This window comes from Leopardus geoffroyi, chromosome D1 (genome assembly GCF_018350155.1).
Source record: "Leopardus geoffroyi isolate Oge1 chromosome D1, O.geoffroyi_Oge1_pat1.0, whole genome shotgun sequence".
Classification (NCBI taxonomy): Eukaryota; Metazoa; Chordata; class Mammalia; order Carnivora; family Felidae; genus Leopardus; species Leopardus geoffroyi.
In genome coordinates this window covers 10,060,170-10,077,047 of record NC_059329.1, presented here as the reverse complement: position 1 = coordinate 10,077,047, position 16,878 = coordinate 10,060,170, and the positions used below count along the sequence as shown (strand labels likewise).

The following is a 16,878-nucleotide window of genomic DNA, read 5'->3' as shown; positions in this document are numbered from 1 at the left end:
ATTCCTAACAACTCATACTTTCTTAAAGTATATAAAGGAAAAGTTCGAACTAAAATGAATCATGTGGGGCGCCTGGGTGGCGCAGTCGGTTAAGCGTCCGACTTCAGCCAGGTCACGATCTCGCGGTCCATGAGTTCGAGCCCCGCGTCGGGCTCTGGGCTGATGGCTCAGAGCCTGGAGCCTGCTTCCAATTCTGTGTCTCTCTCTCTCTCTGCCCCTCCCCCGTTCATGCTCTGTCTCTCTCTGTCCCAAAAATAAATAAACGTTGAGAAAAAAAATTTTTTTTTTTTTAAAAATAAAAAAAATAAATAAAATGAATCATGTAATGGGGCACCTGGGTGGCCCAGTCGGTTAAGCATCCAACTTTGGCTCAGTTCGTGAGTTTGAGCCCTGGGTCGGGCTCTGTGCTGACAGCTCAGAGCCTGGAACCTGCTTCAGATTCTGTGTCTCCCTCTCTCTCAGCCCTTCCCCCGCTCACAGTCTGTCACTCTCTCTCTTTCAAAAATAAATAAACATAAAAATATTTTTTAAGGGGCGCCTGGGTGGCGCAGTCGGTTAAGCGTCCGACTTCAGCCAGGTCACGATCTCGCGGTCCGTGAGTTCGAGCCCCGCGTCAGGCTCTGGGCTGATGGCTCAGAGCCTGGAGCCTGTTTCCAATTCTGTGTCTCCCTCTCTCTCTGCCCCTCCCCTGTTCATGCTCTGTCTCTCTCTGTCCCAAAAATAAAAAAATAAAACGTTGAAAAAAAAAAAATATTTTTTAAAATAAAAATAAAGTGGATTAAGTACTGTGATTATTCAAATAGCTACAGCTATCACCACAGCAATGCCAGTGGACTACTGCCTTAACTTGCAGATGCCAAATTGAGCAAGAGGTGTGGGGATTTCCACTCAGTTTCACGGGAAATGACCTGAAGAGAAAATTATATTGAGATTAAGCAGCTCTTTTACCCCTGTGACTGGCCTTGGTTCATAAGTTTCACGGGCTCTGCTGACTCACTTCTCTATTTAAGATGTTTATCACCCAGGAAATAACTTACGCCATCAGAATCCATTTCCACTTTGAATGATGCCAAAGTTACAAAGCAACATGGGAAGAAGCTTAATTCCTTATGTGTGTCTTACAACATGAACACCAGCAAAGAAAAAAAAAGTTTTACTTTTTACAGGAATCCTTTAATTGTCTGGCATTCTTGACCATTGTTCAGAAATAAAGAGGGGGCAGCTGACTGACCAGGCTGGGCTCCTCCGTTTGTCTGAGCCTTAGTACGATTATATGGGGTCATGGAAATGGGCTTCAGGTTTCAGGATCAGATCCTTACACTTGTCCAGTTAACCGGTAGAGATTAAGTTCTGGCTGTGCTTTTAAGACACTAATTTATAAACCAAATGCTAATTTATTCAGTTTGTATACATTCACATACATACACACATAGAGACACAATAAAACTGTCAAAATTCTGGGGTCCACTAGTCAATATATATACTTCCCAGTTAAAAAAAATCTATTTAAAAACCAACCCATTTATTAGGGTGCCTGGGTGACTAAGTCGGTTGAGCATCTAACTCTTGATTCCGGCTCAGGTCATGATCTCATGGTTTGTGAGTTTGAGCCCCACCTGGGCTCCATGCTGACAGTGCAGAGCCTGCTTGGGATTCTCTCTCTCCCTCTCTCTCTGTCCCTCCCCAACTCCCGTGCACACATGCTCACTCTGTCTCTCTCGAAAATAAATAAACATTTAAAAAATAATAATAAATAAAAATAAAAACCAAACCATTATTAGAAGTTTACTTTTGAGTATCACATCCTGTCTATTGTCTTATGTGCATCCTCATTGAGCTTATAAACTCCTGGAGATCAGGAGCTATGTCTTTTTCATTTTATATTCCCAGGGCCCAGCCACAGTGCCTGGTACATACACAGATATCTAGATTTTTTTGTTTAAAATTTTTTTTAAAGTTTATTTATTTTTGAGAGACAGAGAGAGAGCACAAGCAGGAGGGGGGCAGAGAGAGAGGGACACACAGAATCTGAAGCAGTTTCCAGGCTCTTGAGCTGTCACTGGAGAGCCCAATGCAGGGCTCAAACCCACGAACCATGAGATCATGCATGACCTGAGCTGATGTCGGACATTTAACCAACTGAACCACCCAGGTGCCCCAATATTTAGATATTTTTTAATATATGAGTGAATGAATAATAATGATGTATGTGAAATCTCTTTGCAAAGTGTAAAGCACTACATAAATGAAGAATGACAATTACGAATAAGGAATGTGTTAATGGCGCAGAGCCTCCTTGGGATTCTTTCTCTCCCTGTCTCTGCCGCTCCCCCACTCACACTGTCTCTGTCTCTCTCAAAATAAATAAATAAACTTAAAAAAAAGAAATACTAAAAATACATTTTTGAAGCTTTTATTTATTTATTTTTGAGAGACAGAGAGAGTGCACAAGCAGGGGAGGGGCAGAGAGAAAGAGAGGGACAGAGGATCTGAAGCAGGCTCTACGCGCACAGCAGAGAGCCCGATGTGGGGCTGGAACTCATGCACCCTGAGATCATGACCTGAGCCGAGGCTGGACGTTTAACAGACTGAGCCACCCAAATGCCCCTAAAAATACTTTTAAAAAATAAATAAATATAAGCAAGATTAATGTCATGTCAATTAATGTTTTAGGTAACATTCTTAGAGACACACAGTACAGAAAATCAGGTTCTAAAGCATTTTGGATGACCAAAATATAAAAATGAAAAATGAATTGATATGAAGAGAGGGAAGTAGGGGATACCAAAAACTAAAATTTAATATCTCTGTACCATGTGTTCACCAACTTAGAAACTCAGGTTCTATACCTAATTAAAAGAAAAACAACTGGGCAATGTCTCTGCAGGAGACTTTTTGAAAATTGTTTGCACTTCTTTTATCCTGGGAGTGGGGATGAGGGAGAACAAAAAATATGGGTCAGTCAAGAAATATTTTCCGGAGAATACTGTCAGGATCCTCTTGCCTTACAGAAAAAAAAATGAGATCATATTGATTGTGTTTAGGTGAGATGTTGAGTATATTTGGGTTAACATGAACACCTAAGGGGGAGATAATCAGTAGAGGTTAAACCCTGATCTGGCCAGAAGAATGTTTGGATATTCCTAACTCTTTACCTAAGACAAAGAAGCTAAACTAAAAGTTATTGAATCCCCCCAAGTTTCTAAGTCATAGGAAGAAATCCACCAGTGACAAATAAGCCTCTAATTCTGTTGTAACAGCCTTGAGGGAGAGGAGCCAGTGACAGTCATAGTTTAGGGTTGGGGAACTGGTGCCCTGGCCACAAACTCACAGGGCCTCTGACACGGTTGAGTTGTAGTTCAGGAGGCACCATTAATTTCGGGACAGCCATTAGTCCCATCCACCTGCTTTAGGGGAAGAATATTCAGACCTGAAGCAGGAGAATTGGTAGGTAATAGAAAGTGCCACTTCCTTCTTTATTCACAGCATCTGAATTTCCTTTAAAGTATATGGTATTAAAAACAATAATAACAACTTTGTATTGGTAAAATATTGAGACAGCACAGGAAAGATTTGGATAAGCTAATCCTGACATCCTTTAGAAACAAAATCCCTTTCTTCCCGCTGGAAGGAGCAGCGTTCTTGCCTCTGGGTCCACAGTCTCCCTCCACCCAAAGTTGCTCCTCTCCCCACCAAAAGAGAAAAAAAAAAATCAAACCTGTAACTATTTTTTTATTTTTGCTTTGTTGTATTTGCATTTAAATCACATGAATCTCAAATGATGATGATGATGATGATGATGATGATGATAAACTGGGTAGAAACTTTGGAGAAACTAGTCCTTGAGTATAACCCTGGTATAACTTGGAGTTAGGGGAGGAAGCAGGTGTGATTTGGAGTTAGGGGAGGAAGTAAGAAAATCTTACTGGGACAGCATATTTTTACAAATCAGAATTCCTCACGTCTTTGATTAGCTGAGACTGACAGACAAGCTGGCAACAGCAGTAAGAGGGAGATGCACTGTCAGCATGGCAAGAAGCGCACAAAGACAAAGCTGTCAGGAACTGGGAAAGAGGCCCAGACACGTGAAAACAAAACTTTTGTTTTCAATTACTTTGAGAGAAAGAAAGAGCATGAGTGGGGGAGGGCAAAAAGAGAGGGGGAGAGAATCCCAAGCAGGCTCCTCACTGGTGGCCTGAGTCGTGAGATCAGGACCTGAGCCGAAACCAGAAGTCGGATGCTTCATCGACTGAGCCACCCAGGTGCCCCCAGGTAACATATTTTAAGGGAGGCTCTGACCATCAAGCCATTGGACAGAAATCAAAACCACAGAAAATCCTCACTCACTCTGCTTGGTAACAAACACTAAAACAAAACAAAACAAAACAAAACAAAACAAAACTAAACTAAATCTAAACAGATTATCACTCTGTTCAAAGTTGAAAACAGAGAAAAAAAAGTCAGCATGGAAACTACTAGAACAAACCAAAACAATAAAGCAAGAGAAAGGAAAAAATATTCCAGAGATTCAGAAGCTTCAGAGAAAACAAACAACAACAACAAAACTGTAGGAAATGGATGGGCATTTTATGTAAAACTGAAGAAAACGTGAATGTATACTAGAAAAGCAGAAGACAAAAGACAAGCAAAATTTTGATAATTGTAGAAGGTGGGTGATGGGGACTTGTATACATTTTAATTTTTTTTTATTTTTAATTTTTTTTTAATGTTTATTTATTTTTGAGACAGAGAGAGACAGAGCATGAATGGGGGAGGGTGAGAGAGAGAGGGAGACACAGAATCGGAAGCAGGCTCCAGGCTCTGAGCCATCAGCCTGGAGCCTGACGCGGGGCTCGAACTCACGGACTGTGAGATCGTGACCGGAGCTGAAGTCGGACGCTCAACCGACTGAGCCACCCAGGCGCCCCACATTTTAATTTTTATAGCAGAAGTTTTTAAAACTAGAGATGTTAAAGATCATGAATTCTGCAAAACTGCAAAACATTGCATACATCTGCAAAAATACTAATTTCACTTCAATAAATGAGTTGTGTAAGAAAACATAATTTTGAAAAATCCCTTTGATAACAGTAAGAAGGAGTATAGTGGGAATAATCGCATTTAGGTAATAAAAGCTACTCAGACATAGAGAGGGCAGACAAGTCTAAAATAAAGTGAAGAGGGCCATGCTTTCCAAGTTAATACATAGATTTTATGCAAGACCTAAAGTGGTACTGTGTAAATGGGTATAGATTAAATTTCTCAGTCATATACTTCTTTGCCATCACATTTCTTTTAAGCTCCTAAGCCTCATGTACTAATCCTATTTTTTTAAGTTTATTTATTTATTTATTTTGAGAGAGAGAGAGAGAGAGAGAGAGAGAGAGAGAGAGAACGCAGGTGGGAGAGGAGCAGAGAGACAGAATCCCAAGTAGGCTCCGTACTGTCAGCGTGGTGACTGAACCCATGAACCCCGAGACCATGACCTCAGCCGAAGCCAGATGGTCAAAATGAATGAGCCTCCCAGGTGCCCTAATAATCCTATTTTTTAAATTTTCTATATTTTACAATGTTTTGACATCCCTGGGGAGCCTTGCTGGCTGAGAAGAGACTGCCTTTCAAGGCTAGCTAATTCCTAACACAGTGAACAATTTTCAGATGAGTCCCTTGTTCCTATATAAACGAATCTAACCCAAGCCCATGTCCCCAAACACATCCTGTTAGGTCTAGCTCTCACACACAAGGCCAGGATTTGCCCTGCCCTGAATCATCCGAGGGCCAGAAACCAGACATGCAGAGGGGACCCTATGCCCCACGGCCTGCTGGAATTACTCAAACTATCCAGTATTCAACTGCTAGCCTTTCCTGGCCCTGCCTTTCCTTAGAAAGTGTAACAATGGCTGTGCCCTATGCATACCCTTGCTGCTGTCTCCTGACTAACACTGGGGCTTCCCCCTGTGGCCCTGCGAGGCATGGCAGGTCTTTCACTTCTAGTGCAACTTTTCTTTCCATGGCAATGACTGCTCTGTATTTCCACTCAGTCATTTTTATAAATTAAGAGTTGGGCACGCACCATTTCACCTTTCTGCATTCTTTGGCCACGATGTCTAGCTTCTTTGTTTTGTTTTAATGTCTGGTTTGTTTTGTTTTGTTTTGTCAGAAGCAGCTGTTCCTGCCAAGAAATATTTATTTAGAGCATCACAGTTTTGTTGAGCATCTACACATGGTTCACTAGCCACACCATGCATCTGTTCTGTGTATAACACCTCCTTCCACACAGGCGCTCTTGCTCACTTGCTGATGAAAAAGAGGCCACGGAAGCCATGAGTCCTTCGTTCATTCGACAACTTTTCTCCTGCCTACTTAGCATGCACCAGGGGTGCGAATACAAAGGCAGCTGAGACAGGATGCCAGCCCTTAAAAGTGTCACAGTCCAGCTGGGTAAGTAAAACAGGTCTGGATTGTAGATTTCTAAAGATTCTAAAGATTTCTAAATTGTAATAAATGTGAATTTCATTTAGGGAGTCAGTTCTTTTGCTTTGGCATCCTTCTAAAGGGTCTCCCAGAGAGCGGTTTCACAGCCATGAGGCTGATACTGAAGTCCAATTTGTGAAAGAGCTTACTTATGTTTCCAGAAGAAGGGAGAAGAGCTATTTAAATGATAAGTAGGTATCTTCTGAGTGAATAAAAGAAAACTATATAACCAAATTAAATCAAAATGGAATATGAAAAAACTCTCTAGTCAATTAAATAAATACGTTAATAAAAGAAATAAAAAGGCAACAGAAAAAAAAGATGAAAAGACACTGGTGGCGACTCCGTCCCCAGTTCTAGAGCAGGTAGGCATGAAGAAGAGGCTGAGGAAGAGCTGGCAGAGAAGATAGGGAAGGCCGTTCAGAGCCTCAGGGACAGGAGATGCCAAAGTATGGTAACATTTATTTGTTTGTTTGTTTCATTTTACTTTATTTCATTTCATCTTAATTCCAATATAGTCAACATACAGTGTTATATTAGTTTCAGGTGCATAATGCAGTGAGTGACTCAACGATTCCATACATCAGCCAGTGCTCATAACGACAAGGGCACTCCTTAATCCCTCTACCATATTATTTAATGAGGGAAATTCTAGAGATACTAGCGACATTTCCCTTAGGGTTAGGAGCAAAGCAAAGATGTCAGCTACATCTGCTACTGGTCAACATTTAGTAGAGGTATTAGCCAATTCGATCAGTATGATAACATTTTTCCTTTAGCCTCTGATTGATTATCCACCTCGCGACCACACACCACTACTCAGTTTCTTCTGACCAGAAGCTTCTCTTCACTTTCACTACAACTATTAGTGCATCTTCCAAAGCGCTGGACTGGGACTTTTGCTTTTTTTTTTTTTTTTTAAGATCTTTTTTTTTTTCAACGTTTATTTATTTTTGGGACAGAGAGAGACAGAGCATGAACGGGGGAGGGGCAGAGAGAGAGGGAGACACAGAATCGGAAACAGGCTCCAGGCTCTGAGCCATCAGCCCAGAGCCTGACGCGGGGCTCGAACTCACAGACCGCGAGATCGTGACCTGGCTGAAGTCGGACGCTTAACCAACTGCGCCACCCAGGCGCCCCGGGACTTTTCTGCATTAAAACTTGAAAACACCATGTGGGAAAATCCCTTTCTCCATTCTTTCTTCTCGGATTTACCTGTGAACTTATTCATGTATTATAGCCCTTCACAGTTTGAATCACAGACTTTCACTTACCTAAGGTCCCCCCACCCCACCAGACTCTCAAATCCTGGGGTGCAGGAATTCTCCCTTTTCCATGAATATTTACATAAATGTGGAGCAGAACCAGATAGGATGGGAAGGACTCCACCTCCTCTTTCTCATGGGATCCTCAGCAAGCCCATTTGTTTTCTCCATGGTTCCTCCTTTTCTGCCTGCTACACAGTAACATCACCCATTGTGTTATTAAGCTTTCTCATCTTTAGTAATCACATAAGTGCTATGGTACCTAAGTGAGGTTTTAATTATTAAGAGCAAAGATGTTGCTATTTCCATGGACTTAAAAGCCATGTGTCTATTACTCTTGCTCATTTTTCTATAGGGTTGTTTATATAGATTTCTCACTGATTCATTTTCTAAGACAACACTTAATCTGTAAGACTATCCATTAAAAATGACATTCAAGGGGCGCCTGGGTGGCGCAGTCGGTTAAGCGTCCGACTTCAGCCAGGTCACGATCTCGCGGTCCGTGAGTTCGAGCCCCGCGTCAGGCTCTGGGGCTGACGGCTCAGAGCCTGGAGCCTGTTTCCGATTCTGTGTCTCCCTCTCTCTCTGCCCCTCCCCCGTTCATGCTCTGTCTCTCTCTGTCCCAAAAATAAATAAACGTTGAAAAACAAAAAACAAAAAACAAAAAAAAATGACATTCAACCTATTAAAAGGCTAGTTTTGGAGTCAGGTGGATCTGTGTTTAATTCCCAGCTCTGGGTATTTGTCATCACCTCTAAAAGGGAGATGAAAATACTTCCTCTCTCGTAGGGATGCACATAGAGATGCCATGAGTATGAAATGAGAAAAGCAGCAGTGTCCCTGGTATGTAATTACAGGTACCATTTGATGTTTACTATCATCATCATTATTAGAAATAAAAGCAGCAACACAGTAATGGAAGATTATATTGGTACAGGATTTTTAAATGTTCTGAGTATTTTAACATCCTTTAAAATCTTTATAACCATCCTGTCCAGTAGGTAGGACTTTGCTGAGATAATGCATTATGTGTTCTCTCTAGACCAGAAGAGTAAATTGAGTTGTAGGTAAGAGTAAATCGAGTTGTAAGGTAAGGTCAGACAGGAGAGAACACCAAGTGTAAGTAGGCTAGGTCTAGGAGCTAATTCAAATCACACCTTGTAAGTGAGGGAAAAACTCAATGCACAAGGCTAAGCCTGAATGGACAGGAGATTTGCATAGTGTAGCCTGGATTTTCTTGAGCTCCAATATTATATGCAATGTAGAAACTCCAAGTCCCCACTCCCTACCCCAAAGATTCTGGAAATTCCTAGGAGGCATATATTCTCATGGTCACTTCTGGCTCCAAGCTCCTTCCTCCAGTGAATTGGTACATGGTACAGTCTGTGGATCATCTTGGCATCTACCATGTGCTTTCCAATAAGGATATTGCTTTGACCCTGAAAGAAATTTACTCTTGATACAATTTCTAAAATAAAACAAAACACTCAACACTCTTGCAAGACATAGTAGGTATTAGTGAAAATTCATGAGGGATAAAAGAATGAGTTATAGTGTCAAAATGCCAAAAAAAAAAAAAAAATCTTCAACTTGTACATGGACACCCTTGCCCATTTTGGGGTCACTGCACAATCAGGCACTGTTTTCACTGGCTACTATCTTCCTCTGGTCCCCGAGATCCCGGTCCCCCTCCATCTTGCCACCTCTTTTCTCATCTGTCCCTCTGATATCTCCTCTTTCCTAATTCCCTTCCTGGATTAGTTCTGGGAACTTCAAATTCTATTTCGCAGAACAATTCAGCTCCCCTCAATCTTTGCCCCCAAACTTGGGTTTACATCTGCATTTCCCAGTCCAATGCATGCTCAGAACAACAACCACAAAATGTTCATGTAACTAATGTTATCAGAAGACTTTGCACATTGGCCTCATTCTCTCAGTTGTGGTTATACAACACATTTTTCCCCTCTTTTGCATCATCATTTACAATTTCATACAGTAGCAACATACTTGGGTCCATGTCCATTCCCAGCGCTCAAATGTTCACTGCAGAAGTGAACACATCTTTTGGAGAATGAGGATGAAGTCTCCAGGTAACAACACTCTTCAGTCTGACAACGAGATCTGAGATCACCAGCCTATGTCTACTCACTACCGAAGCCCACCCAGCTAATTTCATCAAAGAATGCAGAGCAAGAAGAGGCCAACACCAGCAGAATGATCAAACACAAACTACGCACTGTTGTTTTATTTTTTTTTTTATTTTTTTTTTTTTTATTATTTTTTTTGGGGACAGAGAGAGACAGAGCATGAACGGGGGAGGGGCAGAGAGAGAGGGAGACACAGAATCAGAAGCAGGCTCCAGGCTCTGAGCCATCAGCCCAGAGCCCGACGCGGGGCTCGAACTCACGGACCGCGAGATCGTGACCTGGCTGGAGTCGGACGCTTAATCGACTGCGCCACCCAGGCGCCCTGTTGTTTTATTTTTTAATCAATCTTTTTGATTGGAATATATGTTCATCGTCAAAAAACAAACATTACAAAAATATATAACTACTGTTAGTAGTATGGCACACACACACACACACACAATTTTCTAAACAAAACTGGAATCAAACTGTAATAACCACGGCATTATTTTTAATTAAGATGTAGAAATACATTTTAACTTACACATCTTAACTTTAAGGTTAAATGTTCTTAACAATGTTTGTGTTTTGGGAGGAAGACTTAAAACGATAAAGAACATTCTACTAAAATTATTCCTTTAAGTCACATTGCTTGGACTGTTAGATTACATCAAGACAGATGCCAACTCTATCACCTTCACTGAGTTATGCACACTTCCTTAATGAACCGTGTTAGCCCAAAAACCAATCCAAACCATTAAGGCATGGGACTACTAAAGAATAAGATCAATCTTTAAATATAGTTTCTGTGGGGGCACCTGGGTGGCTCAGTTGGTTAAGCGTCAGACTTCAGCTTAGGTCATGATTTCACGGTTCATAGGTTTGAGGCCCGCATCAGGGTCTGTGCTGACAGCTCAGAGCCTGGAGCCTGCTTTGGATTCTGTGTTTCCCTCTCTCTCTGCCCCTCTCCTGCTCGCCCTCTCTTTCTCCCAAAAATAAAGAAACATTTAAAAATAAAATAAAATTTAAAAAAAAGAATACCCTTATGCCCTTGGGTGATGTTAGTGTTTACTGAGGTACTCTGTACATCAGCTCTTAGTCACCTGTCCTCTAGTTTTCTGTCTTTAAGGAAATTGAAACTTACTGCTGTGGTTAAAGATTAACCTAATATGGATGATCAAAACTATAGTAGATATAGTAGACGCAATAAAAGAATAGATAAATTTGAAAACAAATGGCCATGTTTTGTCTATGCATCAAAGGTAGAAAATTCAATAAGATATGTGGTTACCTAACATGCTAAGATTAATTACATTTTATTTTTTTATTTAAAAAATATTTTTTTAACTTATTATTTAATTTACATCCAAGTTAGTTGGCATATGGTGCAACAATGATTTCAGGAGATTAATTACATTTTAAAGCTAAAGACAAAAGTTTTAAATCTATTACCTATTTGTGTATTTGCATATGTGTAACCATATACATATGAAGACATATGTAGAATAAGATAGATCTTTAAAGCTTTTGTGCCTTTGTCATTCTCTTCAATCACTCTTAGCAAAAGTTCCTCACTTCTAAGAAAGCTTTCTGTTGTATGTATATATCATCACTCTAAAGCAAGATGTTTCCTTGCATTTAAGTATCTATGAGTTATGCCTATTAATAACTAATTTTCTCTAACAATTTTCATTTCTTAAGCACAAGGCTTAAATTCAGAATAACAGAATTATTAAGAAGCCTTTATATGTAAATATTCTTGGGAATATCCCAGGTGGCTACAATTTTCTTACTTCATGAAAGGAGAAATACGAAAAACAATTAGGTATGCTTGGTATTCCTCCTATCTTTTTTTTTTTTTTTTTTAATGTTTATTTATTTTGAGAGAGAAAGAGAAAGAGTACCCATGAGCAGTGAGGAGAGGCAGAATCCCAAGCAGACTCCACGCTATCAGCGCAGAGCCCAACACGGGGCTCAAACTCACAAACCATGAGATCATGACCTGAGCCAAAATCAAGAGACAGACACTTAACCGACTGAGCCACCCAGGGGCCCCTCCTATCTTGATCAGCTAAAACACTGCATGTCCTGAACTTAAAATGTTCCAGAGCTCTACCCAAGGGATACACATGTTCATCAGATGTTCCTTTCTTTCTTTAATAACCTCTCATAATAATATCTAACTTTGGGTCTTCCTAACTATGAAACACAGGATTGTGTTTTAGTGATGCTTACTCCAAAATAGGAATCATATCAGTTCATTACTTTCCATAATATTATTTCGTTGTCTGCTTCCTTTATAAATTTTTAAAAATTTTTTAATGTTTATTTATTTTTGAGACAGAGAGCGTGAGCGGGGGAGAGGCAGACAGAGAGGGAGACACAGAATCCGAAGCAGGCTCCAGGCTCTGAGCTGTCAGCACAGAGCCTCATGCGGGGCTCAAATTCATGAACCATGAGATCATGACCAGAGAGAAAGTCAGATGCTTAACCAACTGAGCCACCCAGGTGCCCCTGCTTCCTTTATAATTATTAAATTCTGCTCCAGTCAACTTCTAGCTGTCTTACTTTCCCTTCCTGAAAAAGAGTAATTTCAGTATTGTTCAATAGCTGTCAAACTCTAAGTACAGCCAGTCCTGACTTGACTGATGTTATTCCGGACAACCCTGATATATTGCCCTTTGATGATGACTCATAACTTAGAAAGAATCAAGGTATATACCTTGTGCTAAACATGCTGTAACTTCTAAAATATTGTTTTGGAATATTTTGCAAGCAACATCTCATTCTTGCTGAAAAATTAAGGATTAATGTTCATACTGTCTATGGATCGGCATTTAGAGCTGGAAATTTCAGCACTGACTGTGCAATCAAGAGTTTTCTAACCTCCTCAGACAATTCAAACAAAAATTGAAATTATTTTTTTATTGACGACACCTGAAGAAAGTTTATTATGAATGAAGTCCATACTGAAATTAATACTATAAAGCTTACTACCATACAAAGATCCCTTCTATCCATTACCAGAGTATTATAAAGACAGTTGTTCAATCTGATTTCTGTATAAAGACTAAAGTGCAACACTGTCCTCACTATGTGTGTGTGGCGGGGGCGGGGGGGGGGGGGGGTAATGGGAAAGACATTTGCTTTGTCAAGGCTATTTGTATCATTTGGTAATTCCCAAACTACCTCCAGGCTGATAATATTTATGCTGAAGAGAATAATAATAGTAACAACCCAAATTACAGGAAAAAATTGTTTCAAACTGTACAAAAATATTAGTCATTTTTACCTAGTAGGCTCAACAAGTGACAAAATTTTACCCATTTTAATTATAATCTAGAAAATATATGAAGAAATGGCCACATTAAAAACCATTTGAACATTTATAAATGGATTAAGTCAGCTGACCAAATCATAATCCTTTGGGTACTTTTATTTATTTTTTTTTTTTATTTAAAAAATTTTTTTTTCAACGTTTATTTATTTTTGGGACAGAGAGAGACAGAGCATGAACGGGGGAGGGGCAGAGAGAGAGGGAGACACAGAATCGGAAACAGGCTCCAGGCTCTGAGCCGTCAGCCCAGAGCCCGACGCGGGGCTCGAACTCACGGACCGCGAGATCGTGACCTGGCTGAAGTCGGACGCCTAACCGACTGCGCCACCCAGGCGCCCCTTTTGGGTACTTTTAAATAATGGTTTCTAACTTTTCTGATTAGACTGAAACTTTCCTCAGTTTTAAGTTTTATGTCTAGGTTAATGACACTACAATTTATATTTTAAAATCTCTATAAACTCTCCTATGAAACTGTTATAGAAAGACCCCATGAGGTTGGGCTTCACTCACCCTCTAAAAGATTCCATCTGTGGTATGTTGTAATTGTTACTTTTTTTAAAAAGTGAATCTCATATACGCAGTCCGTATACCCAACATAAAAGCTATTTTTCTGAAAGGCAGATCATCAGACACTTTGTGCCCCCCCACCCCCCCCGGCATGATATACAGCTAGAAAACCAGACTTATTAGAAGAGATAGCCATAAAAGTCGGCCTTGGAACCTCACTGGAAGTGACCATTTCAGGTACTTTGAACCTCACACAGAGGTCTTAAGCTCAAGGCCCACAGCCACGGATACATGTTTCCCACTGTAGTGTAAAAGTGCTTAGGATCTCATCACCAGGATATCCAGACCCACTGACTGACCCTGACATCCACCTATAAAGACTCTAGAGGAACAGAGGACTTTCCTAAGTAGACATCTACTTTTCAAGATTATATGGATCAAGAACATCAGGTGTAGGGCCACTTTCTCCAAAGTGACTTGTACTCAGACTTCCATCTCATTTTGTTTATATTCTGTGTCTGAAAAATTTTGCCAGAGTCTGAATTCTTTGTGACTAGGTTTCTGTTTTATCTGTGCTGATTCTTGTTCAGGCTGTCTCCTGTATATATTGTGATCTTTAGCTGGAAGTTCACATTCATTAGAACTTACTGGGAATTTTTGAGGCTTGTGTTGGGAGAAACCTTCCTCCAGTGAAAATTTGTTTACTTCCTACCAGGCACCTGGGGAACTACCAACCCAAGTAAATGTGATATTAGCAGCATATAGTCTTTTCAAAGGTGCAAATCATATAAACTCAGGCCACAAACTGGCCTAAGGACTGGCCGTGGGCCACACACTCTCAGAAATATGTTTTCCTCCAATCAGAACAAGGCAAGTCAGACAAGTTTCTATGCTGCTTTTTGAGGTAAAAATTATATTCCTAACTCACCCTTACTTTGAGGGTAAAACTCTTCACGGTTCCTGGTTTTAGGGAATCACCAATCAAACTCCAATTTGATCCCAGAGCTTTGCTCCTGGCCTCTTGGTTGCCTTCTTAAACCTAGAGCTCTAGGCCACCTGAGATTACTAAATGATCCCGGGGCACAGGATGCCCTCAGCCCACCTTTTTAAATGCATGCAGACTTTGTTCTGGCTTGAGAGTATTTCCTTTGGCAAGCTGAATCACGTTTTAAAAGGTGTTCTTATTGTTAACATTCTTAGGTGCATCCTAGGTGCATTACCAAAATAATTTCTATAATTTAGTCTGTCATATTGCCAAAAATAGAGGTCTATAAATTCTGGGGTGTCTGGCCGGCTAAGTTGGAGAAGTATTCAACTCTTCATCTCGGGGTCGTGAATTCGAGCCCTACATTGAGCGTACGGATTACCAAAAAAAAAATAAATTAAAAAAAAAAAAGAGGTCTATAAAGTCTTCCTAGATATACCAAAACGTTGGGAGCGACCTATCCCTCCACTATCGTATCTAATTCTCCTCCAGAAATTAATGACCACTTCCCATCCACCTATTTTCAACAAAGAAACTGAGCATACCCTCCCTCTTCTCTTGATCTTCCACACCCCAGTAGAACTTATTGGTTCTAACTTCTAGATATCTTTTAAATGTGTTCTCTTCTTCATTCCGGCTACTGACTTTCACCATTTCTTTTCTGCATCACTGAAACAACGGAACATTTCCATGCTTACCTCCCTCAAATGCATACTTCACATAGCTGCCAGCAAAACCTATTTAAAATAAACATCTGACTGGGGCGCCTAAGTGGCTCAGTCGGTTAAGCATCCAACTTCAACTCAGGTCATGATCTCATGGTTCATGAGTTTGAGACCCGCATCAGGCTCTCTGTTGTCTGCACAGAGCCCACTTCGGATCCTCTGCCTCCTTCCCTGTCTCTCTCTCTCTCTCTTAGCCCCTCCCCAGCTTGTGTGCACTTCTGCTTGGTCTACCCTCTAGAGGCCCTCACAATTCACCCCACCTTCCGTGGCTACTTGTCAGCTCTTTATCTTTCAGAAACCAGGTCAAGAATCTTCCAGGAAACTTGCAAGCAAATTCTTAGTGTGCCCTTTGTTATATCACTGCTTGATGTGCTTAACTGTTATTGCACTTACCACAGTGTACTGCCATCACTTATCTGTTGTCCGGATTAGACTATGAACTCCTTTTAAAGTCAGAGGACTCACCTCTTTATCCATGGTACACATTACATGAGGTACTTAATACCTGTCAGATAAATGTATTTCATTTCTACAATACCTTTACAACTGACTCCTATGTCCCGCTGCTGCCATCAGAGTTCAGGCCCTTTCTTCCTCTATCCTCATACACGTCCTTCTGCATCTAGTTTGTCAGCCTTCCTCACGTCACCCCAGTTCTCTCTGAAACACAGTTGTGACCAGGACCTACTTACCCTCAGAAACCTACTGCAACAGGCCCTGCCTCATTTTCACCTGCTGCGCCAGCAGCTCATAGCAACCCAAGGATCTGCCACAGCGACAGCTCAGCTGGGACCTTAGGGCAGGCAGTACCCAACCAGCCTAACCCTCTGACTTCTCACTCACCATCTAATGAAGCTTATTAGCATTAGACACCTCTCCAGACCCAAACTGTGGTGTGATGGTGTTGGTGATATTCTCCAATTCCGGCCCTCCCCATTTCAACTATATGGAAAACTCTATTTTACAGCACTGGTGTTCCGGGGGCTAGGGGAGGGGGAAGAGAGGAATGACACAAAGGGGGAATTATTGTCTACAGAGAACTTAAGGCCAACAATAAAACTGAATAAAGGTCAGTCTGTTTTTTATGATCATCATGAACCAGCAATTTTTTTTTTTTTAATGTTTACTTATTTTTGAGAAAGAGAAAGCTCGCGTAAGAATGGGGCAGGGCAGAGAGAGACAGGGACAGAGGATCCAAAGCAGGCTCTGCGCTGACAGCAGAGAACCCAATGCAGGGCTCAAATGCACAAACTGTGAGATCATGACCTGAGCCAAAGTCAGATGCTTAGCCGACTGAGCCATCCAGGTGCCCCAAGAACACCAATTCTAAACAATGTAAGCTTCATTACTATTTCATTAGTAATATTATTACTAATATTTTATTTCTCCCTGCCAAGGCAGATAGGTCCTCCACCAACAGTCCCTGGTGAACCACTGGTATTCAGGCATCGTGCCCTTG

General features: G+C 40.9%; 1 protein-coding gene across 1 annotated transcript in view; it reads right to left on the bottom strand.

The window, feature by feature from the left end:
- BCO2 (beta-carotene oxygenase 2) overlaps window positions 1-16,878 on the bottom strand; it is a 109,571-nt gene that overhangs the window by 92,531 nt on the left and 162 nt on the right. The gene's annotated exons all lie outside the window — the stretch shown is intronic.